Source organism: Podarcis melisellensis (assembly GCF_964234715.1).
Source record: "Podarcis melisellensis genome assembly, chromosome: 16".
NCBI lineage: Eukaryota > Metazoa > Chordata > Lepidosauria > Squamata > Lacertidae > Podarcis > Podarcis melisellensis.
The window spans coordinates 36330045-36354957 of record NC_138533.1 but is presented as its reverse complement, the minus strand read 5'-3'; positions in this window follow the sequence as shown (position 1 = coordinate 36354957).

The window sequence follows — 24913 nt, the reverse complement described above, 5'->3', positions numbered from 1 at the left end:
AGAGAGTCTTACTCTTAAGGAGACCTTTACTTCCAAAGAGCCCTTTCCTGTAGCCCATCACATCTCTGAAAGGGTTTGGGCTTTCATGTGGCATGTAAGGCACCTCTGCTCAGGCTTTGGACATATTCAGCCTTGATATCAGAGGCCAAACTCATCCTCGGTGCAGACGACTCCTCATCATCCTGGCTTCTTGCTCCCAGTTGGAGCCTAACCCAGAGCCTGGTGTAAGGTCAGGACCTCCTGGTCCTTGTCTGATGAGGAATCCCTCAGCTCTGGCATAACACACCCAAACTCAAAGCAGGATCTGTAATGTGGGTTGCAGCTCCAGCATCAACCTCTGCTTAAATACCTCCAGGGAAGAAGAGCCCATTCTTCCAGAGGCAGTCTCCTCCACTCGTGAACAGAGCTCAGAGTTAGGCCATATCCCCTAATGCTGCCCCCAAAGCTGCTTCTTTGCCATGTCTGCCAGGGCTGTGCACAGCCCCCTGACCTTATTTGGGGCCTGATCCAACACTTTGAAGTGGCCCTAATCCTCCCCAGGATGATCCAGGTCTGACCCAATCAGGATATGGACTCCAGTACAATTTGGGAGCCTTGCAGAGTCATATGGTAGGTGAGTGGGAGAAAAACACTTAATCTCTTTCTCTCCCCACACACCCTACAAAAAAAATAATTAAAAATCCCTGTGGCTTTAATTAGGACTGCACATTCGTGCCATTGTGAAGGGTTACAAGAAGATGCCTGTGAATCTCCTTCTCCCCCCATACTTGCTGCCAGAGGACCTTGCTTTGAACAGCCCTTTCTGAGCCAAGGAGATAAGTAACTATCTGAAGGCAGCTCTATATAGTTTTATTATGTGTTGGAAGCTGCCCAGAGTAGTGTTGTTGTTATCATCATCATCATCATCATCATCATGGAATAGGACATCCCTATTTTCTTCGGATAAATGTTGGAGGGTATGTGATTCTACTCATGCAGCCTGGAACAACAGAGAACAAATCCATTCTGTCTTTTGCTTAACAGCTATTTAGATATTTGAAGACTGTGCTGCAAATCTTCCCACTAGAATCTCATTTTCTGTGATTGTTTATTTAGGGATGGCTGGGGCATTTGATCTCATGAGCTATAGTCGGGATGGTAGAGTCCAGACACATGTCCACTGCTTCAGACAAAAGCTAGGCCACGGACTCATGGCAAACGCCAAAAGCACCAGAACAGAGCAAAGGGACCAGATGCCTTTCCTTCAGCTTTGAGGTGTGAATGTTTCATGGATGCTGGCTGAGAGCAAGAACAAAATTCTCTCTACAGATGTAGAGAGGGAGAGAGAGAGGATCAGATATTTCCAGAGATGAAAGCCAACGAGAGGCTTCCAAAAATAAAATAAAATCAAAATCACTCTCAAACAGCAAATGGTGGAGGACTAAGATATGTCATCTCCTGGTTTGTGATTCTCCTGTCACATTTGTTCTCTCTCTCTGTGGGTGTGTCTGTGTAGAGAGCGAGCGAGCAGGGGAATCAGACAGCCGCTATCCTTTTGGAGCTTTTGAAGATCAGCTTTAAACAGGGCACTGTTTGAAGTCAAGAAGAGCCCTGTTGGATCAGACCTGTGGCCTACCTAGTCAAGCATCCTGTTCTCACACTAGCCAACCAGGTGCCTATGAGAAGGTGAGCACAAACACAGGTTGTGATTTCCAGCAACTGGTGTCATACTGTGTCTGAAGCTGGAGGTAGGACAGAACTATTGTGGCTGGAAGCCACTGCTAGTCTTATGCTCCATGCATTTGTCTAATCCTCCTTTAAAATGATCCAAGGTGGTGGCCATCATTACCTCTTCTGGGAGTGAAATCCATGGTTTAATTATGTGCTGTGTGTGAAGAATACTTTCTTTTGTCTGTCCTGAATCTTCCTGTCAGGGAACTGCCATCGGAGCCAGGAGTGGAGGGAAGGCTCTCCAGCAATGCCGGAGAAGGGCCCAGCAGGGAGAGAGGGAACTCATCCACTGAGGAAGGAAATCAGCGTGACACCAGGAAGAAAGGGGAGCAGGGGAGGGCTTTGGAGAGATGTCTCCAGGACTCTTCCACAGAAACTAGCGGGGAGAGCACAGGTCCTCCGCTGCCCATGCCCACCCTGCGCAGAAGACTTCTGCGCAGGGAGGCTAGGCGGAGACTTGGTGTCAAAGAACTTTTATGCTGGAAGAAGTTCAGGAAAAGCCCACTGACAGATTCTGCCAGTGACTGACACAGCCGCGGAGTAAGGGCTGTGCAGCCAGGGAAAGGTTAACCAGGGAACTTTGCCAAGAGTAGAGGCAACTTACGCACGAGCAACCCCAATTCCCATTACACTTCCAACTTTGATATTCATTGCAGGGGTGGCCAACTCCCAAGAGACTGTGATCTACTCACAGAGTTAAAAACTGGCAGTGATCTACCCCTTTTGGGGGTTCAGGTCAAAGTTGATGAGCTTTTTTGCTTATTTTTAGGAAGGAGGCAGGCCCATTTTTTAGGGGTCCAGGGCAAAAACGTTGAGCTTTTTTTGGGGGGAGCCAGTGATCTACCAGTGATCTACCACAGACGTCCAGCGATCTACTGGTAGATCATGAACTACCTCTTCAACGTGCCTGGATTATATGATATAATTATTCTTACTGCAGCAGAGCTGTTTTGGTTAGTGGTTTGATGGAAGACCATGTTGAAACTTCATACCTTGCTAGGGTCACAGAGTCATAACATCTTAGAGCTGAAAGGTCCCTTGGAGGCCTTATAGTTCCCAGATGTTGTTGGACTGCAACACCCATGACCATTCTCTAACCATTGGCTAAATGGCCTGGGCATGATGGAATGGTAGTCCAATGAAATCTGGGGACCCAAAATTGGTCTATCCTAGTCCAATCCCCTGCTCAATGCAGCATCTACAGTGCGGAATGCCAACTCTAGCATATCTGACACGTGGCTTCCTAGCCTTAAATATCACTTCATCTGCTTCCAGGTCAATGGAAGAAAGTTGAACACAAGCACAATTAGTAAAACAGCTAATTCTAAAGACCACATCTCTCTTCCCAACACAAACCCTAATGAAATCCAATTCCTAAACAGGTTTTCCATACCTTGTTGAGACTTGACTACTACAACAAATGCAGAGGTGTGCTTGAAGGCTAGTAAGAAACTTCCATCTAGCTCTTTGTCATTTACAGTACGTTTCTGAGCACAATTCAACGTGTTGGTGCTGACCTTCAAAGCCCTAAATGGCCTTGGTCCTGTATACCTGAAGGAGCGTCTCCACCCCTATCGTCCAGCCTGGACACTGAGGTCCAGCGCCGAGGGCCTTCTGGCGGTTTCCCCACTGTGAGAAGTGAGGTTACAGGGAACCAGGCAGAGGGCCTTCTCAGTAGTGGCGCCCGCCCTGTGGAACGCCCTCCCACCAGATGTCAAGGCAATAAGCAATTATTTTACTTTTAAAAGACAACTGAAGGCGGCCCTGTTTAGGGAAGTTTTTAATGTTTGATGCTGTACTGTTTTTAATATTTGGTTGGAAGCCATCCAGAGTGGCTGGGGAAACCCAGCCAGATGGGCAGGGTATAAATACAGTGGTACTTCGCAAGACGAATGCCTCGGAAGACGAAAAACTCGCAAGACGAAAGAGTTTTTCGTTTTTTGAGTTGCTTCGCAAGACAATTTTCCCTATGGGCTTGCTTCGCAAGACGAAACATATTGCGAGTTTGTTTCCTTTTTCTTAAAACCGTTAATACCAGGGTGCATCCGTGCTTCGCAAGATGCAAGACAAAAAATCCGCAAGACTAAGAAACCCGCAGAACGAATTAATTTCGTCTTGCGAGGTACCACTGTAATAAAATATTATTATATTATTATTATATTACACAGACTGGCAGCTGACATCCCCAGTCCTACCTGGAGATGCTGGGGATTGAACTTGGGATCTTTTGCAAGCAAAGCAGATCCTCTAGTACTGAGCTAAATCCCTCTTCCAAACTTACTGGGTGGGAGGGGGTTAATCCCCTTTCAACACCATCGCTCCTGGCACAGAAAAAAACAAACACATCTGGGATAATAACAAAAGCTGCCTTTTTCTGTGTAGAAATGTATGTTGCACAGCAATTGAATTGCTTCTTTTTAATCATAAGTATCGATTTTACTTTAATTAGGAAACCCAGATCTAAGAAAAAATGCTGCATACGCCTTTAGTAAACACTGCTTTTATTCTAATGGCACACAGAACTTTTAACAGGTGGTTAACAAACTCATTATTTCAAGACAGCTTTTTACCTGCCTTTGTTTCTGAAGGCAAAGGGTGCTGAGAGGGCAGAGGGGGGGGAGGAGGGGAAATGTCTTCATTGTTGCATGTTTTGGGGGTAGTGCGGCAGCTGCTGTTTATGCTAATTTTTGCTTAACTTGCAAACACAGCCAGGTTTAGTTTGCACCAAGCCAGCTGTCATGAAAGACATTTCAAGAAGCAGCGTCTCGGCATCAGAGAATGGCACTGCTCCCTAAGCCTGTCGTCCAATTTCTCTGCTGTGTCTCTGGAGCAAAGGCCATTCAGCCAACAAAAGGCATTGAATGAGAAAGAGAGGGCTGCACCTGATCCTGGCTGATTTGACGACGACATCACTCCATTGCCCTATTCAGAGAACAGCAGTCACTCTGAACTTCTGCTTCCCTTCAGCTCCCCGCCACCAACACCTCCCTTTATATTGCATTGACCCTATGGTAGTGAAGCAACACCATGAACACGTCCTGTGTCAGAGAGACGGGACAGAGTGGACTTGTTCAAGGGAGAATGGGGGGACACGAGAGAGGCAGCTGGTTCCTCCTGCTTACATGTGGAACCTTACATTTGTTCCTATTGAAATTCATTTTGTGAGCTCTGTCTTATCTCTTTGTTAAACACCATACACTAGGATGGTCAACCTATAACTCTCCAGGTTTGGCTGAACTATCACTCCCATGAACCAAAGCTAGTAGGGCCAACAGTCAGGAACGAAGGAGGCTGTAGTTCAACAACTTCTGGAAGGGCACAGGATAGCCATTTTTGTCATGCTGAGTCAAACCCCCATACGTGAAAGGAAGGTGTGAGAGTTTGTGTGATTAAATATAGTTTAAGGTGACAATGACATAGAGGAGAGAAAAACAAACACTAGGCTTTTGAGTTTTGAGAGGCAGCTCAAAGGTTCAGGGGGCGGCTGGCACAGCACTGTCTGAAACAGATTATGAGTTCAATAGACTGGAACATCTTTGTTGCCAGCATCCCCATTTCTGCATATTGTGCAGTGAATTATTCCTGGCAAAACCCGCTTGGTCTCCTACCAACATCTCCCATCCTTGTTTATGAAGTCTCATGTTTGAGTTATTTTCGAAGGGCTCTTGCCGTTGTGCATGAAGTGTATCTTTCTTCCCCCGACTGGTGTAAAATCAATAAAGAGTGTTGCAGGGAAGAGGAATCTTCTCATGATGGATGCTGAGTATCAACAGGTCAAAATGCGAGCGCAATCCTCTGCCATAAAACACAACAGCTGTCAACTGAGGGAGGTGGCGAGGGAAAGACAGCCTGGAATGGGTTGAAAAGCAATAATGAACCTCTTGCAAATATTTGGGGAATCCATTATTTGCCAATGTAAGAGATGCAATCCAGATTGTCTATTCCACAAAGCAAACTGACGTCCCATATATATCTGCTCTACATGCAGCATCAATGAAGTACTGCTGTATGAGAGCTCAGCTTTCCAAAGATGCCATTGCTGTAGCAACTCAGAAAGTCATTGTAATGGGTTTACAAACCCAGTTGAGGATTTTCCCTCCTCCAGATAATGTTAGACCAATGGCTCTTAAGGTTTGCTGTTGGTCACCAACATCAGTAGAAGCTGGTCCATTAGGGTAAATGAGGCACTGCCCCATAAGTGGCAGGGTACCTTGAGACAGCCCTCACTGACTTGCTTTCTTACATGCAATCAGTCCAAGGAGTCGACCTGTCCATCACTTCCCTCCTCTTTTGTCTCAGTGTTTCACTCATGGACAGCAGCGACTGGTGGCCATTGAGACTGGTAGGTAGAAGGCAGGGAGACCAACAGTAGGTGCAGTTTGGGTTTTCTGTGGACTGACGTTTTCTTCAATTGAGCTTTAAATAGCAAGTTTTCATGGGGAAAGCTCTGGAGACCATGCCTGGAAAGAGACCACTACCTGGACTGGTTCTAAATAAGGAGACAAGCAAGCTTGAATGCTTGTGGGATTAGAGCAGAGATGGAGAACCTGTGGTCTTCCAGACATTGTTGGACTCCTATCAACCTTCTCTGGCTAGAACTGATGGGAGCTGGAGTCCAATAACATCTGGAAGTCTATAGGTCCCTTATCCCTGGGACAGAAGAAAAGATCAAAGCTAAATTGTGGAGCACCTTTGAGGCATCCGCCTGGATGGCTTACCAATCAACATTTCACAGCTTACCAGCTCAAGGGTATGTGGCACAGGTGGCATCCTTGAGCAATGCTGGATTTTTTGACCTCATCCCCAGGCTCAGCAGATGGAGGGGATTTGTTGACATTGGCAGAGTCTTCCTGGCATACCTTCAAGGTTTGCGGCCAAGGACAAGCAAGGTACTGTTGGCCTAACTTCTAATATGTAATGAGCACATTCTTAAACAGTGTTGGTTCTGTCATTAGACAGAGTGAGGCAAACATCCAAGACAACAAATTGCTAGTTATTTAATTCATGGTGCTAGTTGCATTTTTACGGTCATAGAGTGAGAAATGGTCTTGGGAGGCTGTCTTCCATAGGTACCAAAATAACTGGACCAGTCTTGGGTACAAAAACAAAACCCTTTGTCTTAGGGTGGGCAGAGGTCCCCATTTCTAGCCTTGGCTAGAAAAATGCTTTGGACCAGGACTGCTGTCCTAACAATAAGTGGTCCACATATTATAACAGGAGTGAGCTCTGGAGATCCTGGCTGCTGCTGCTTCCAATTCACAAAACCGTCGTGTGACAACAAAGAGAAAACACCTCGGAGTTGAGTATGCCTATTTCTTTTTTCCTGGCTGTTGTCTCAAAATTTAATCAGAAAAAGACAAAGCTTCAGGCAGAACATCTGTAAAGCAGACAAGCAGATGTTTACGGTGCTCAGCTCCACATTTCCCCGACTCAAGACATCAACATGTATTAATGATACCATCTTGGCTGAATGTATTTGATTTCTTTAGAAGCAGATGATTCCCTCTACCCTTCCTTTTGAGAGTGAAAAAGCAGCAGATTTTTATTCTTTTGTTTTACTGCAAAGGAATTTGGGGTGGTGGGAGGGAGAGAGATTCATTTATTAATTCTGACATAAATATTTAGCAGATCAAGCAACTTTTAAGCAAGGCAGGGGAAAGGGACCCTGTTCCAGATTTGTACCATTTCTTAGCTGAGTGCCTTTTAGAAGTGTTTCAGCAATCTCATTTATTTTCTTTCTTTTTTTAATTTCTGCATGTGCATCTTAAGGAAATCTAAACAAACATTTTTGAACGAATGGCACAAATGGAACAACAGCAAGAAAAAACCCTACATACATAATTCAGAAGCAAAATTAATAAGATTCAAGAGACTGGCTTCTAGTTATCAACATTTTGGGCTATTTCTAATGCTAGCAAGCATCTGGCATGCTGCATAATACTAATCAGTTAGTGTTTTTCATTGATAGTTTCCCCCCTCCCTTCTCCAATTCTTTTTACAAAAACAAAAACTCTCCTTGGAAATGCATCCCCTATCTAACTACTTTGATGTTCAATTTTAATTTAGATGCAAACTACCCCAAAAGTACTCATAGTTTCAAAGGCGCCCGCGGCAGTCTATAATTACAATGCAATGCTGCTGTCGGGTTTGATTAGGATGTCATTTTGCTCATTCATCTCTGAGCAGCACAGTTTAGCCTTGCACAACCGAATAAAGAGTCCCTCTTGGCCCCTTGGTCCCTAGGCCTGCTGTTTGAGGATATCACTTTTTGTATGCATGTGTTAGGCTTTCAGTCATTTGCATCCTCTGCTGGAGATGAAGTCGGGCACACGATCTGTTCCTCATCACATATTCCAAGTACAAATCCTGGCTCTGGAACTGTGAAAAGCTTAGGGACGCCTCCTGATGTGAGCCAGGACCAAAGGGAAAATGAAGACCTCATGGAGGATAGAGCTATCAGTGGCTACTAGCTATGATGGCTGTGTTCTACTTCCACTGCTGGAGGCAGTGTGCCTCTGAATTCCAGCTGTTGGGAATCAAAGGTAGGGAGAGGGCTCTTGTACAAAAGTCCTGCTTGTATGGGCTTCCCATGTACTTCTGGCTGGCCACTGTGAGAGCAAAGTGTTTGATGAGATGGGCATTTGACTTGATTCAGCGGACTCTTCTTGTTTTCTTATGTCAATACATTTTAGACCAGGGTTTCCCAAACTTGGGTCTCTAGCTTTTTTGGGACTAGAATCCCCACCATCCCTGACCACAGGTCCTGCTAGATTGGGATGATGGGAGTTGTAGTGCAAAAACGGCTGAAGACTCAAGTTTGGGAAATCCCATTTTAGACTATCCCCCCCCCCCCCGAACTGGGTTCTACTTCCACATTAAATAAGTGTCAGCTAAGGGATTGGCTCTTCTAGATGGAATCCAGAAGGGACCTGGAATTAATTAGAAACTCCAAATTTCCCACTTGGTATTCACTCTTGAGAACAGAGCATTTTGGAGATAGTTATCTGATCAAACTCTCAAAAGTTTCCTAAAGAAATGCCTTTACTGAACTGTGTTTCCAAGTGATGCCCAGTGCAGTCTTGGGTGGCTGCTATAACAGGGTCCTGTATACAGACACACTTTGTATTTGTGGTCAACCTCGGGTGGAAGACATCACTCATTATCTGTTAGCCTGCCCCTTGTATGGAAGCTTAAGAAATTGCTTTCTGAATCCTTTGTTCACACAAGCAAGCAGGTACAGCCCAGCAGAAATGGTTGGGTTTCTCTTGAGTGACAATAATAGTTTCGTACTTCATAGGGTGGCCCTCTATGGACTGGCTGAAAATCAACTCAGGAAAAAGGAGTTAGATAAAATCACTATAAATTGTTGTGGTGATTCAGAGGTTTAATATAAAACCAAGATGGATTTGAGTTTGTTTGTGCCTCTAGTAAACTCGTTCTTACCTCATGGATATTGGCTCATATTATGGATGTAGCATTGTTTTATTGGTACTTTGCTGTGGGTTTGTCGTGGCCTTTGGCTAGATTAAAAAACTTATATTGTATCTTATGTGAATCCAAGGAATCATAGAATCATATAATTTCAGAGCTCATGCTGAGCTGGGCTCAACTGGAAGAGGAAGTTCTTTTATACCCCGTGCCTGCCCAAGAATCTCCAGTAGTAATTCTGGAAAGTTCTTCACTTCTCCTGGATCATTCGCTTCTCATTATCCTCTTCATGGTGGAAAAGACTATCAGTGGCAACTAGGCACAATAGATGCATTCCCCCTCCATTGGTGGGGGCATTTTGCCTCTGAATAACAGCTGCAGGGGAATATCCAGTGGGAAGTGGTGTTGTTTTGCTCAGGTCTTGCCTTGGTCCAGTATACCTGAAGGAGTGTCTCCACCCCCATCGTTCTACCCGGACACTGAGGTCCAGTGCCTTCTCGGTAGTGGCATCCGCCCTGTGGAATGTCCTTCCACCAGATGTCAAAGAGAACAACAACTACCAGACTTTTAGAAGACATCTGAAGGCAGCCCTGTTTAGGGAAGCTTTTAATGTTTCATGCATTACAGTATTTTAATATTTTGTTAGAAGCCATCCAGAGTGGCTGGGGAAGCCCAGCCAGATGGGCGGGGTGTAAATAAATAAATTATTATTATTATTATTATTATTATTATTATTATTATTATTATTATTATTATAGGATATCCCACAAGGATCAATGCCTTGTCATGGCGAAGGGGCTTGAACAACTCAGAGAAGCTATGAGCTATGCTGTGCAGGGCCACCCAAGAGGGACAGGTCATAGTGGAAAGTTTTGACTAAACAATGATACACCTGGAGCAGGAACTGGCAAGCCACTCCAGTATCTCTGTGAAGAAAACTCCACGGACAAAAACAAGTTGAAGACTCCCTGGAAAAGACCCTGATGTTGGGGAAAACTGAGGGCACAAGGAGAAGGAGATGACAGAGGACGAGATGGTTGGACAGTGTTCTCGAAGCTACCAGCATGAGTTTGACCAAACTGCGGTAGGCAGTGGAAGACAGGAGTGCCTGGCGTGCTCTGGTCCATGGGGTCTGAAAGAGTCGGACACGACTAAACGACTAAAAAACAACAACAACAACAGGCAACTTGCTGGCCACTGGGAACAGGCTGCTCAATCAGATGGGCCTTGGGCTTGATTTAGCAGGGCTTTCCCCCTTATGTTCACTGAGAAGCCTGTTTTCTGCAGTTTACTGGCTCACCATATGAGACAGCAGCTTACAGATCTAGCCGCTCATGGCATGCAGGCAGAAATGCATGCTGGTGAGCACAGACTGAGAAAATCTTGGTTTTTACTTAAGACACAAGTTGCTTAGCCTTAAGACACAAGTTTCTTAGCTTAGGCTGAGGTTTTATATGGCCAGGTAGACTCTGATTGGCCAATTGTGTCATTTGACTGTTTCTGAGAAGCACGGCTGGAACTAGGTTTGATGAGCCCCTAAGCTAGTGAAGGTAATGGGGCCCTTTATATGTCCAGCTGTCCTTTGTCAACAACAAATTGTCACTGTTTTTTGTGTTGAATGTATGCTATATTTATGGACCTAATAGGTATCTAAAGCCATTTGCACATAACAAAATATGTATTTTATCAAAGTAATTGTTGAACTGAAATACAATGAAGGAGTAGTATATTAATAGTAAGGGACGTGGGTGGCGCTGTGGTGTAAACCACTGAGCCTCTTGGGCTTGCTGATCGGAAGGCCGGCAGTTCGGATTCCCATGACAGGGTGAGCTCCCATTGCTCGGTCCCTGCTCCTACCAACCTAGCAGTTCGAAAGCACGCCAAAAAGTGCAAGCAGATAAATAGGTACTGCTCCGGTAGGAAGGTAAACGGCGTTTCCGTGCACTGCTCTGATTTCAGTGTTCAGTTGGGCCAGAAGCGACTTAGTCTTGCTGGCCACATGACCTGGAAAAACTGTCTGTGGACAAATGTCAGCTCCCTCGGCCTGTAAAGCGAGATGAGCGCTGCAACCCCAAAGTCATCTGCAAATGGACTTAACTGTCAGGGGTCTTTTACCTTTACCCCCTAAAATTACTTGAGACATTTGCCCTTTTTGTCAGGTCCTCTAACACTTTGTTTTCCATCTGGTTGATACAATGTGAGTGGCTGTACTTAACTGTCAGGGGTCTTTTACCTTTATATTAATAGTGAAATTTGGGGGAGGGGACAAGAGAGTGGGCCCTAAGCTATAGCTTGTTTAGCTTATATGTAAATCTGGCACTGCCGAGAAGCAAGCTGCAGTACCTCCTCCTGGCCTGCTGCATTGATGGTACCCCAGCAGAGCAGACAGCTGACCAGTGTCTCACATTCAAGACCATCACCCCCCTGACATTGCTATAGAGCTCCTGGCTGCTTGATTGAGATCCAAGACTACCATCTGCCTGCCCCAAGCAGCAGAAGACAAAATATAATACATGTCAGGTTGATGCCTAGTGCACAATGATTCCACCAAACATGCAGTGGGGGGGAAATGCAGCATGAAGGAATCAGATGAGAGATGGGGACTCCATTAAATGGCAAACTATCCATTATCCATTTTCTCATACTCACTCTATCTAAGGGTAATGTTAATGGAGAAAGCGGTAGGCAGGCAAATGACCTGTCAGATGCTAGAGTCTCCTAATGAAGAAAGATTCAAAAAGCAGAGGAAAAGTGAGCTTATAAAACATTCTGTCTGCGAAATGCAAAATGGATGAGCATGCTTGGCAAAGGTGCATAGTGGTGCTATTTATTTTATTTTTTGTTTCTATTTTTTTCCCCCCGGAAGAAAACCCAAGATCATGGGAAACTTGCAGGAGGAGCTTCTGCAATTTTGCACCTCAGATTTCAATAATCTATTTCTACAGCAAAACTAGTAAAATTGCTGGTGATGTCAAAAGAGGAAGCTTGCTGGTGATGATACACACTGCTTGGCTTTGCCTCCGGTCTGGATTTTTCTTCTGGCTCTTCCTGTTCCTCCCCAACCACCTTGTCAAAACCAGTCCCCAGTCCCCAGTCCCCCTGAATCACACTCTTATTCATCGACCAGCTTGATCACCGCTCAATTGTAGCTTCATGCTATGATCTGTTGACTAGAGTTGTCATTGACATTTTGCCTAAAATGAAATCTGAGAAATCCTTTTAGCTTATATATTTCAGAGATAGTTCATAGTAATCATCAGGGAGTGTTTAATAATTCAACTATAACTGAACAATTTGCAGTTTCGACAACACCATGGAAGAACAACACAGGAGCAGATATAGATTGGATTAAGACACAGACCCCATCTATACTACAAATTAAATTCAGTATCACACCACTTTAAACAGGCAAGGCTTCCACCAGACAATCCTGGGAACTGTAGTTTGTGAAGGGTGTTGAATGTTCATAAGAAACTCTGATTTCCCTCACAGAGCTACACTTTCCAGTGTGGTTTAACACTCAATCCCTCCTCCAAGGGAACACTGGGAATTGTAGCTCTCTGAGGGCAATAGAGGTGCCTAACAACTCTCAACACCCTCAACAAACTACAGTTTCCAGGGTGTTTTGGAAGAAGCCATAACAGCTTGTGGCACTATCCTACTTTCAATGTGTAGCACAGGTGGGGCCACTGATGGGGAGCCTGAGGACCTCCAGATGTTGTTGAACCACAATACCCATCACCCCTGACCATTGGCCATGTTAGAGTTGGTGGGAGTCAAGATCTCAAGAACTTTTGATTGACAACACTTGGCCCATCCCTGGTTGAACAGTTCAGAGAACACAGTCTATCTGGTGATCAGTTAGATTTTGAAAATGTAAGGGAAGCGGAGAGATAAATGAAAGATGCAAGTCCAATCTTTCACAAAATATTGCAGTATGGAGTGCTCCCGTTCAGTGTTCCAGCCATCCAGCCATACCTTCTTCCAGCATCTATTATTCCATATACCCTCCCTCCTGACGACTTTGTCTCCTGCAGTTAGCATTCCCACTGAGCATGCTCAGTCCTAAGTGGGTGATTATTTATTACATTTATATCTCACCTTTCCTCCAAAAAGCTCAAGGTGGCCTACACGGTTCTCCCCTTCTGCATTTTATCCTCACAACAACCCTGTGAGGTAGTTTAGGCTAAGAGTGACTGGCACAAGATCACACAGTCACCTTCATGACTGAGTGGAGAATTGAACCATGGTCTCCCTGCTCTTGGTTCAGTGCTCTAACCACTGCACTAAACTGGGATCCACACTTACCTCCCCTTTTTTGTATGCCTGAAAACCTTGGGGTTTCAAGCCTTCTGATATCTCCCTCTTGTATGTGTTTGGTTCAGTTTTTGTTACATATGGATCTAGACTCTGGGAATAAGTTTGCTATTAATATATAGGATGGTGCAGAAAGCTGGAATTGGTTTGTGATTAACTGGAATAATCAGTACAGTCAGTATGCACTAACAGGAATACCTGCCCTTTAAGTAACTGAACTGCTAGGTTAGAGTAGTGACATTATTCAACTGTTGTGATACGTTGCTGTGGTGGATTTCATCTGTACATTTTTATACACATTTTTTTACTATATTGAAATTATATAAACTTGGTAAGATGGAATCTGCTTGGGGATTGATTCCAGAGGAGTATTTTTTGGAAATTTTCCAGGTGGGTCAGTGGATGAATAATTAAATTGCTTTTTTGCCTCTTCTAGAGAGTGAACCATTTGCTCCTTCTTTTTCAAATTATTATTTTGCCAATTGATGAATTTCTTCTATTGCACAGTGATATTATAACAATAAATCATAATTTGCACGTATACATGTGTGTGTGCATATATTTTGCTTCTAAGGAGATGTACAAAATCCCATTATTGCTCTGAAATCCAGATATCAATGAGGGAATGGAACTGCTCATCGCTAGACTGGAGGGAAACATTTATTAATGAGAAGGGGGCGGGATCCAAGCTGAGATCTTATATAAAGAAATAAAACATAAGGAAATAGAAGTTCCTGGCGAAAGGTCAACCTATTTCTTAATCCTCAATGTAGATATTTGCTTTTTTTTTCAAAAAGCATGGTCTATCCTTGATCTCATAAGACAAATCTCTGGCTCCTTCACTCAAAGATTAGAAACTTGGCTCAAACTTTTGCTATATCCAAAGCTGCTGAACACTATTGGGGGGGAATTGAAACTCAAAAAACACAATCAACCCTAGAAATCCTCAAAAGTCTTTGTATCTGGTTCTAAATACTTTCTCAGCTAGTGCAAAAATGATCTTGCTTCCTAACTAACTATGGTATACATGACGACTGTTTCCAACAGGAGCTCAGCTTCAATTGAGCCCCTTCATTCTTACTGGGCTTACTGGGCATTCTCCTTGCAGAACTGTGCAGAGCCTTGAGATGACAGTTATTGGGCTTGAGTTTAGTCTTTCCATATCTATGATCTCACATTGCCATGCCCAGTTCAGAGACACACTGGGCCCTCAAGGGAGAGGATGCTCTCATTCTAATTTATTCATTGCTTTCTATGAAAAGATAAGTCTCAAAGCGACTTACAAATCCATAAAATGCAAAACAGCTTGACAATCATTATCAGTCAATTACATAAAAGTCGGGTAGAATAATATTCCTAAAAGTGCTCATCCAAATGATAAAAAAGAAAGAATTATACATCATCCTGTTGAACACCACAAGACAGACCAGAAACCAGACCACAGTGTGATTCCAATTAATGACCCAAAGCCTGGAGTAAACAGAAATGTCATACCTACGGGACCGCCTCTCCTGGTATGCCCCGTGGAGGACCTTAAGGTCCATAAATAACACCACTTTGGAAGTCCCGAGCCCCAAGGAGGTTAGATTGGCCTCAACCAAGGCCAGGGCCTTTTCAGCTCTGGCCCTGGTCTGGTGGAATGCCCTACCGTAGGAGATCAGGACCCTGCGGGATTTGACATCTTTCTGCAGGGCCTGCAAGATGGAGCTGTTCCACCTACCCTTTGGGCTGGATTCAGTCTAACCCCCTCTCTCATTTTTTTTGATGGAACCCCTTATATGGGATTTTGTATGTAAATTTTCCCTCAGCTCTTTTTGCTGGCCCATGTAGGACCAGCATGGATAGTTGGCCCCGGTGAATATTTGACGTTTTCTCCCCTTATGGCTTTGATCTATGGGTTACCACTAAAACGAGGCTGCATTTGAAGCTGCATTTTAAACTGTAGTCTAACATATTTTAATCAACTATGGGTTTGTTTGTTTTTTTGCGTTCCTTTGTTTTGTTTTTAATGTTTTTACTGTATTTATATTCGGTGTTAGACGCCCTGAGCCCGGTCTTGGCTGGGGAGGACGAGCTATAAATTATTATTATTATTATTATTATTATTATTATTATTATTATTATAGCTTGATACCTGAAAATACCTGAAAATTGGCAGTGATGGTGTCAGGTGCATTTCCTTGAGGAGAGCATCCACAAACAAGGTGCCACCACTGAAAAAGCCTGTTTTCTCACTGCCACCCTCTGCATGACACTACAGTGGTACCTCGGGTTAAGTACTTAATTCGTTCTGTAGGTCCGTTCTTAACCTGAAACTGTTCTTAACCTGAAGCACTTTAGCTAACGGGGTCTCCTGCTGCTGCCATGCTGCCGGAGCATGATTTCTGTTCTTATCCTGAAGCAAAGTTCGTAACCCGAGGTACTATTTCTGGGTTAGCGGAGTCTGTAACCTGAAGCGTATGTAACCTGAAGCGTATGTAAGCCGAGGTACCACTGTACTGGGAACAAGGCTGGTGTTCACCTGTACGTAAAGCTTTCTACTTGAGTTGGCATTCCCTGTCCACTAATAATACTCAGGACAGCATTAGCACCACCACATTTCATCCAGTGGTCCCGTGTCCTCAGTCTGCTCCATCCCTCCACTCTACCTTTCATTTTGTTGTTTGCAAAACAAGATAAAATCGCAAGAAAATAAAGCACACCATCTGCAATGTTTCACCACTTCCCTTGCTCTGAATGCATTTCTTTGTTAGGAATATCTCCTTTCCAGGAGCTGCTAATATTTGAAATAATAAATGAAACACACACACACACACACAAATGAGGCATGTACATTTCTCCTAGGGAGGGGAAAAAAGCTTTGCCGACAAAACATATTAATTGCCCATGGAAATCAATGCTGAGCGTTGAGACTTTCAGTACAAGACACAGAATTAAATACACAAGGCCTATCAAATCTGATAATCCCTTCTCAGTATCCAAGAGCTTGCTTGCTGAAGCTGTTGAGAGGCGCCAAGGTCACGACAAAGTAAAGCAGTTTCTGAAATGCATCGCTAGATAATAAAACAAATTGCTTGCTGTGTCTGTGAATGTGTATTATGTGCCTTACACGGTGGGTAACAATGTTAAAGGCGTGCCAACAGCTACCAGCTCTGACAACACATTTTAAAATCATGTATCTTTAGGAAGATAATAAACAGGGGGAAAGCATAAAGCTCATACACAAAGAATTATACCAGACTACAGCTTCCATAATCCTTGACCATGCGGTCGGAGGTCATTGGGAGCTGAAGTCTAACAACAGGGCCGTCTTACCCATAGGCGCTAGGGGTGTGGGGCACCCTGGAACTCAGGGGCACCAGGCCGAGAGTCCGGGGCCCGAGAGTTGAGTCTGGGGAAGAGCCTGCCCTTCGGTCAGAGCGCCGTGGCAGACTCTTCTGCTGTGCTGTGAGTTTGGGGGTTACCGAGCCAGCGAGACGCTGAGGCGGCCGACCGGCTCCACCCTCCTGCGTTCCTGGGACTGGGCAACTGGGGGGGGGCAGCGGCGGGCGGATCTTTGCACCCTGGTGCAGCATATGCTTAAGACAGCCCTGCCTAACAACATCTAGAGTTCCTCATTTGCTGTAAACCCATTCACAGGCATAGGGACCATAAGACACACAGAGCTTCACATGGCAGTCCAATTTGTTCAAGACCGGACACGTAAGCCAAATTCCACATGAAATATCAGCATTTTTTGAGGAGGTGAACACACACGCCCTTGCAACAAAGACCACCACATTTTGAAAATATCTGCCACAATTATTGTCATTTATTAGATTTGTTAGTTGCTTGCAACCATTTAGGGTGTTAGGGTTGGGTTAAGGGTTAGGGTTTGAAAACACTATGTTGGCTTTTGTGAAGCTCAGTTCTTGAGTGCATTGATGAATTCAACCTGCTTTTCAAAATACAACACTATAGCTGCAATCCTATACACTCAGACACTCCAAATGTCCCTATTTCCCAGCGCCATCCCGGTTTCTGATTTGATCCTGGAATGTCCCGCTTTTCTTTAGGATGTCCCTATTTTCATCGGAGAAATGTTGAAGGGTATGGAGTTATCTGACTCCCAAGCCATTGGAAGAGGGAAGGTTTTTAAAAAAATGTTTAATGTTTTGTTATGTTTTTATTATGTTTTCATATATGTTGGAAGTTGCCCAGAGTGGCTGGGGCAATCCAGTCATATGGGTGGGGTATAAATAGTATAACAACAACAACAACAACAACAATGGAATGGGATGCCCCTATTTTCATCAGAGAAATGTTGGAGGATGTGTACAATGCTTACATGGGAATAAGTCCCACTGAAGTCAATGGGGCTTCCTACTGAGTAGATGTGTAAGTAATTGCATTGCTAAAGCTTGTGATTGTTCCTATCCCAGTTAAATAGCAGGGCTGGGGAATCTGTCGCCTTCCAGATGTTTCTGGCCTGCTACACCTATCATCCCCGGCCATTAGCCATGCTGGCTGGGGTTTATGGCGTCTATAGTCTAACTACCTTTGATCAGTGGCGTAGCGTGGGGGGTGCAGGGGGGCCGGCTGCACCGGGCGCAACATCTGGGGGGGCGCACTCGCACTCGCAGCTCTCTGCCCCTATCTGGATCACTCACTCTCCCTCACTGCAGTGCTGGCTGTGCGAATCCGATCCAAGCCGCCGGGTCGCCGCCCACTGTGGAGGGGGTGGGTGCCAGGCGTGCGGTGCGGAGAGAGAGCGAGGGACTATCTGGGGAGGGACAGTGTAGTGGCCGCCCAGCGCAGCGCTGAGCGCGGAAGAGAACCACACCAGACCAGCCCAAGCAGCAGCAAGAAGAAGCTGGCAGCGGCGGCAGGTTAGGGGTTAGGGGGCACAAATTACTTGCCTTGCCCCGGGTGCTGACAACCCACGCTACGCCTCTGCCTTTGATAGACCACTGATTCTCCATCCTTGGTGTATGGGATTGCAGCTGAAGACTATTACTCCTGAGTAGATGTGCTACAGCTTGCCTGCAGCTTGAAATATCAAACTGAGGTGGTTACTTGTGAGTAGCTGTACTTGAAATTTAAGTGTCACATTTTTACAATCGCATTTTAAGATCATAGGTCAAAAAATGGCTTCCTCCATCTACAGTTCTGTCTTCTGGAGTGTTTCTTTGATTTATTATCCTGACATGTTATTAGAATAATGAATTGTGCATTGGTACATTACATTTAACATTGTATACACAGAGGCAAGTTGCATCTGTTAGCTATTAATCAAATATTCAGGAACAAAAGGTTGATTCACAGCATTCTGCAGATTTACAGCTAGGATGAAAAGTGTAATAAAGTGTCACAAAAGTTATAGGGAGATAAATTATTGAAATGCATGTATGGACAGACGCTGATGAGTGTGGGGTAGATAGAACTGTAGGAATAGTTGGCTCATTGAACAATGGCTGCATATTGATAAAGACAACCCATGTGTAGCTGGCTCTTGAATATACATCTACAATTCTAACAAACTGCTTCCATATTTTCCTGTTAGAAGATGCATAACTTTGGCTCATCTCAAATGACTCACTGTGGTGTCTCAGTATTTTCTGCAGCGCTGAAGGACACCTTTTCCATTGAGGTGTTGGTAATAATAATAATAATAATAATAGTAATAATAATAATAATAATAATAATAATTTATTTATACTCCGCCCATTTGGCTGGATTTCCCCATCAACTCTGGGCGGCTTCCAACAAAATATTAAATACAACAGTCCTTCAGATATTAAAAGCTTCCCTAAACAGGGCTGCCTTCAGATGTCTGCTAAAAGTCTGGTAGTAGTTTTTTCCTTTGACATCTGGTGGGAGGGTTTTCCACAGGGCGGGCATCACTACCAAGAAGGCCCTCTGTCTGGTTCCCTGTAACTTGGCTTCTCGCAGTGAGGGAACCGCCAGAAGGCCCTCGGAGCTGGACCTCAGTGTCTGGGCTGAACAATGGGGGTGGAGATGCTCCTTCAGATATACTGGACCGAGGCCGTTTAAAGGTCAGCACCAACACTTTGAATTGTGCTCAGAAACGTACTGGGAGCCAATGTAGGTCTTTCAGGACCAGTGTTATATGGTCTCGGCGGCAGCTCCCAGTCACCAGTCTAGCTGCCGCATTCTGGATTAGTTGTAGTTTCTTGATCACCTTCAAAGGTAGCCCTACGTACAGCGCATTGCAGTAGTCCAAGCGGGAGAAAACTAGAGCATGCACCATTGGTGAGACAGAGCATTTATCACAAAAATGTTCATGCATTTGTTTAAATGGCTCTCACTTGCCCTTAATCACCTTTGGTGATACCATCATGCAGCTAACTAGGATTGTGAATGATTACCCAACATGATGCTACTTTATTGACATCCAATGTGTTGTTGTAACATCATGACATCATCATGCTATGATCTCCAATCTGAGGGAAAAACCCACTGTTACTTTTTCCTCCTTTGTGAATTGGTTAACATTGATGTGGAGTGAATATTCAGGCAAATATTTAGTATAATCCTGAATTGTGAATCACCATTCCAAGCTAGGGATGAAGGAGAAATTCGATTTTGTTTACATTTTAATGAGAAGTGTCCTAACTCATGTTTTGAACCAACACACGAGGAGAAACACAATGAGCCATCAAAATACACACTTCTCTGAATTTGCAATACAGTTTCCCAGCCAAGTTGTGGGGGGGGGGAGTGTATATTAGGGGGTTTATGCATTAAATCCATATATTGGTGAAAAGATAACAAAAAAATGCAAAAATGTGTATATATTTATCAAAGCTACAAATATGTATATTAGGAGTATTTTGCACTAAAATGTTTAATTTTCATGAGCTTTTTTTTATATCTACGTAGCTCAGTTGCTTATCTAACAACACCTTTGTAATAAAAATCTTCTATGGGGAATAAACTACTTATCCATCTTTCCCATAAAGACAAAAAAGAGAAAGAGAGGCAAAGATAGGGTATCAAGTTTAATCTACAGTGAGTGGCATTGTTAGGCCAAGAAAGCAATTTATAAATAAGAGTTTGCAATTAGGCTGACCTTCAAAAGTTTTACAAACCTGGCTAAGGAATGCCTAAGTTTCTGTTCTGGAACTTATGCTGATGGACTGCCTTTGTTCCTTGGTAGGACTATTTGTGATGCCAGAGCAGAGCACTTCAATAAGCAAAGCTGGATGTGGGCAGGGGAGACGGGAAGGATGCCTGAAAGCTATGACTATACACCCAAGGGAGACCTACAGCAAAATGTTGCAGTGAGGAATGCCGGTCTTCATGGTGTGGGGTGGGATCTTACATTCCCACCGCAGTTTCCCCCTATTCCACGCACAATTGCCAAAGTGATTTAACAGTCAATCCCTCTTCTTATTAGATCATCTCCCTGGCAGATCCCAAAACCAAAATCCCATACAGTCATACCTCATGTTACGTTTGCTTCAGGATGTGTTTTTAGGTTGGGTCCCGCGGCGACTCGGAAGTACTGGAAAGGGTTACTTCCGGGTTTCGCCACTCGACATGCGCAGATATGCAAAATGACATCACGCGCATGCGCAGAAGCAGCGAATCACAACCTGTGTGTGCGCAGACACGGGTTGCATTCTTTTCAGGTTGCGAACGGGCCTCCAGAACGGATCCTGTTTGCAACCAGAGGTACCACTGTATTATAATACACACACACACACAGTGGTACCTCGGGTTACATACGCTTCAGGTTACATACGCTTCAGGTTACAGACTCTGCTAACCCAGAAATAGTGCTTCAGGTTAAGAACTTTGCTTCATGATAAGAACAGAAATCGTGCTCTGGCAGCATGGCAGCAGCAGGAGGCCCCATTAGCTAAAGTGGTGCTTCAGGTTAAGAACAGTTTCAGGTTAAGAACAGACCTCCGGAATGAATTAAGTACTTAACCCGAGGTACCACTGTGTGTGTGTGTGTGTGTGTGTGTGTGTGCGTGTCTGTATAAAACCACACCAGGATATCAATGCAAGCAGACACAAAAGCCCCCAACTCTCCCAGATGTTTTGCCAAAGATATTAATGGAAGTAATGTAGTAGCTGGCATGCCAACTCTGGAAAGAATGTGAAGCAAATAAAATAAAATTAGAAGCCTTAAACAGATGGGAAGTGAGGTTAGCAATATGTAAACGAAAGGAAAGGGAGGTTAATGGATTTGAAGACTTCTCTCATTAGAAAATAATTTGCCTCCTTGAAGCCTTAGAAATGATGCTGCTTGCTCCCTTGGTTGTCACATGAATAAGTCAATAGCAAGGGAACATAGCAAAAACATCAGACCGTGCCTCGTGCCAAGTCAGGACACTGGTCCATCTAGCTCAGTAATCTCTAGACTTACTGGCAGAAGTTCTCCAGGGTTTTGTTGTTGTTGTTGTTTAGTCATTTAGTTGTGTCTGACTCTTCGTGACCCCATGGACCAGAGAACACCAGGCACTTCTGTCTTCCACTGCCTCCCGCAGTTTAGTCAAGCTCATGCTGGTAGCTTCGAGAACAGTATCCAACCATCTCATCCTCCGTCGTCCCCTTCTCCTTGTGCCCTCAATCTTTCTCAACATCAGGGTCTTTTCCAGGGAGTCTTCTCTTCACATGAGGTGGCCAAAGTATTGGAGCCTCAGCTTCAGGATCTGTCCTTCCAGTGAGCACTCAGGGCTGATTTCCTTCAAAATGGAGAGGTTGATCTTCTTGCAGTCCATGGGACTCTCAAGAGTCTCCTCCAGCACCATAACTCAAAAGCATCAATTCTTCAGCGATCACTCCAGGGTTTTAGGCAGGGCCTTTTCCAGCCCTACCTGGAGATACTTGGGAATGAACCTGGGATTTTCTCCATGCAGAGCAGAGGCTCCATCAATGAGCTATGCCCCTTCTCCAAAGGAAGTTGCTTTTATGGCCAAGTATATCATAGGGCCCCTTCATGGATCACTGCCTTGTCGTTGCAAAGGGGCTTGAATAACCTAGAGATGCTATGAGCTATGCCGTGCAGGGCCACCCAAGACAGACAAGTCATAGCTGAAAGTTTAAACTAAGTGTGATCCACCTGGAGAAGGAACTGGCAAACCACTCCAGTATTTTGCCAAGAAAACTCCCTGGACATAAAAAAGGAGAAGCTTTGAGAAGAAAGTGAGAGTTTCCAAGGTTCACTGGGACATGGAGAGTCGAACACGACTATGACAACTAAACAACAACAACAATATAATGGGGAGATGGGAACAATATACAGTTTAAGAGGGGAAAATATTGGTAGAAATTGTGTCCTTTCCTTAGGTTCCAAATACGAATTGGATGAATTTGTGGCCATGTCTCCAAAATCCTCCAAGGCTCACTTTAGTTAAAGTGTGCAATTTCATCCTTGTGGGTTTCCCCCCTCTTTAGCATCATGGTTCTTGTTGTTTTAGGAATGCATGAAGTTAGTCCTCCCCATGCAACCATATTTTGTTCCATAGAAAGCTGTTCTCCCAGCACTTGCCATGACAGCAGGTCTTGCACCAGTGGCGGCTGCCAGCCACTGGGACTGGTGTGCCAGAAGATAGGGAGCCCAATAGCAAATGGAGTCAGAGCCCATGACAGAGGGAGCCAGCTGATTCTAGTTTTCTCCCCATCTTCTCCCCTGCTGAGTTCTACAAAGTCAAGGATGAGAATGAAGGAAGGTGAACTTGTTCAAGTAAGTACACTTTTAACACTTCTTTAGAATGAGTCTGCTCCGAAATGACAATTCAAAGTTGGATCACTAAGATTCACTACATCACTGCAGAAGACTGAGCTCACAAATATCCACAAAAAAATATTGAAAAGCAAATAACCACATGGATGTTTATTGTCTCCTGGCTAATTCATGTACTAAGTTGAATGCATCCTATTAAGAAAATAATAATAATACTGCAGCCTGGGGAGTTTTTACTTCTTTGTGTTGTTGGTCTGCCTTTAAGTTGTTAAAATAACTTGCTATCTCATCATGGAATCAGTAGCAGTAATCAGATCTTCCCTGCTTTCACATTTGTTATCTTCCCTTCTGTATTGCGCTCCAGGCTATGAGCTCCTTAAAATATGCGGTGCTGCAAAGGTGTTGGGAAACCTTTTGGAACCAATTGTGGCAGCTTCTGCCAAGAGCCCTGAAATAAAATAAATTAAGATATTGCACTGGGAATAGCCTCAGAGGCACTGCCAAGGGGTGGAGCGGGGGAAAAAACCACAGCAAAGCATACTGAGCAAATTTGGCAGAGTTGCCAGAACATCTACTTGACCCAATGCAGGAATAAGAGAGAAACACCACGCTGATATCTCAGATATTTGGGTGGAAATTGTTGTGAAGAGGCTGATTATCATAATCCCAAAGCTTGGGGACACAGAGTAGCTCAGTGGCTGAGCCCGTGGTTGCATACATAACATCTGATCCCCTGAGCCCCGAGGTTCTGAAAGTGGGTGGTGGGAACAAGCTCTACTAGAGACCCAAAGAGCTGTTGTTGGAGAGAGCTGACAGTACTGAGCTAGACCAGGGTGGTCTAGCCTCTCAGACCAAGTGTGCCACAAGAGTCCTTCAACAAGGAACCTTTCCAGATCGTAAATTAAAGTGTTTGCAGTATAATATTATTTAATATACACAACTAATAGATTTAATACATTTATTTATTAAGGAACATTTTAATACACAAACAGATGTGTGTGCTTTCATTAACAACACCCTCCAATAGTTGGAGGAGAACCTAGGGTAGAAAATTCTTAGAGAATCTTTTCAGTTTAGTTGTAGCCCTGTCCCCTAGTCTCTATGAGTTCAAGTAACTTCAGTGCAGATTCCGTTCCAAAATAGGAAGAAGCTGATCAGTAGTTCTTCATAAAGTCTTGAAGCCTCTGGACAAGGGTGAGAAGCCATCAGCGTTTGCTGCTGGGGGAAATGTCCAGGCTGGGGGGAATTGACATGGCCTGGAAATACATTAACCTGTCTATCCCTAGATAAAAGTAGGTCAAAAGCTCGCAAAACGCATAGCAGACCTACAGTGCAGAGATCTATCTGCTGAGAAGGATGTAGGGCACATAAGAAGTGAGAATTACTTGTAGCAATCTCTTTTAAGGAGTTTGATAGCTATTTCATGTTCGTTTGAAAAGAAAAGACTTCCTGACAATTCTGAGAACTCTCCTCTATTGTTGATGCACAAAAAACAGAATAAATGCATACCCAAATAAAACATGTAGAGTTATAGAATACCTTGAGTTTTTATTTTTATTTTGTTTTTAGCATGTGAAAGATTTGTTGTTGTTCTGAGCTTCAGGATATTTTATTAATTGCAACTATTGCATTTATACCCCACCTTTTCTCAAAGGAGCTCAAGATGGTGTACAGGGTTTCCCCTGCTCTTGACTTACGGTAATCCCCACAAACACCCTGTAAGGTAGGTTAGACTGGGAGCAAGTAACTGGCCCAAGGTAA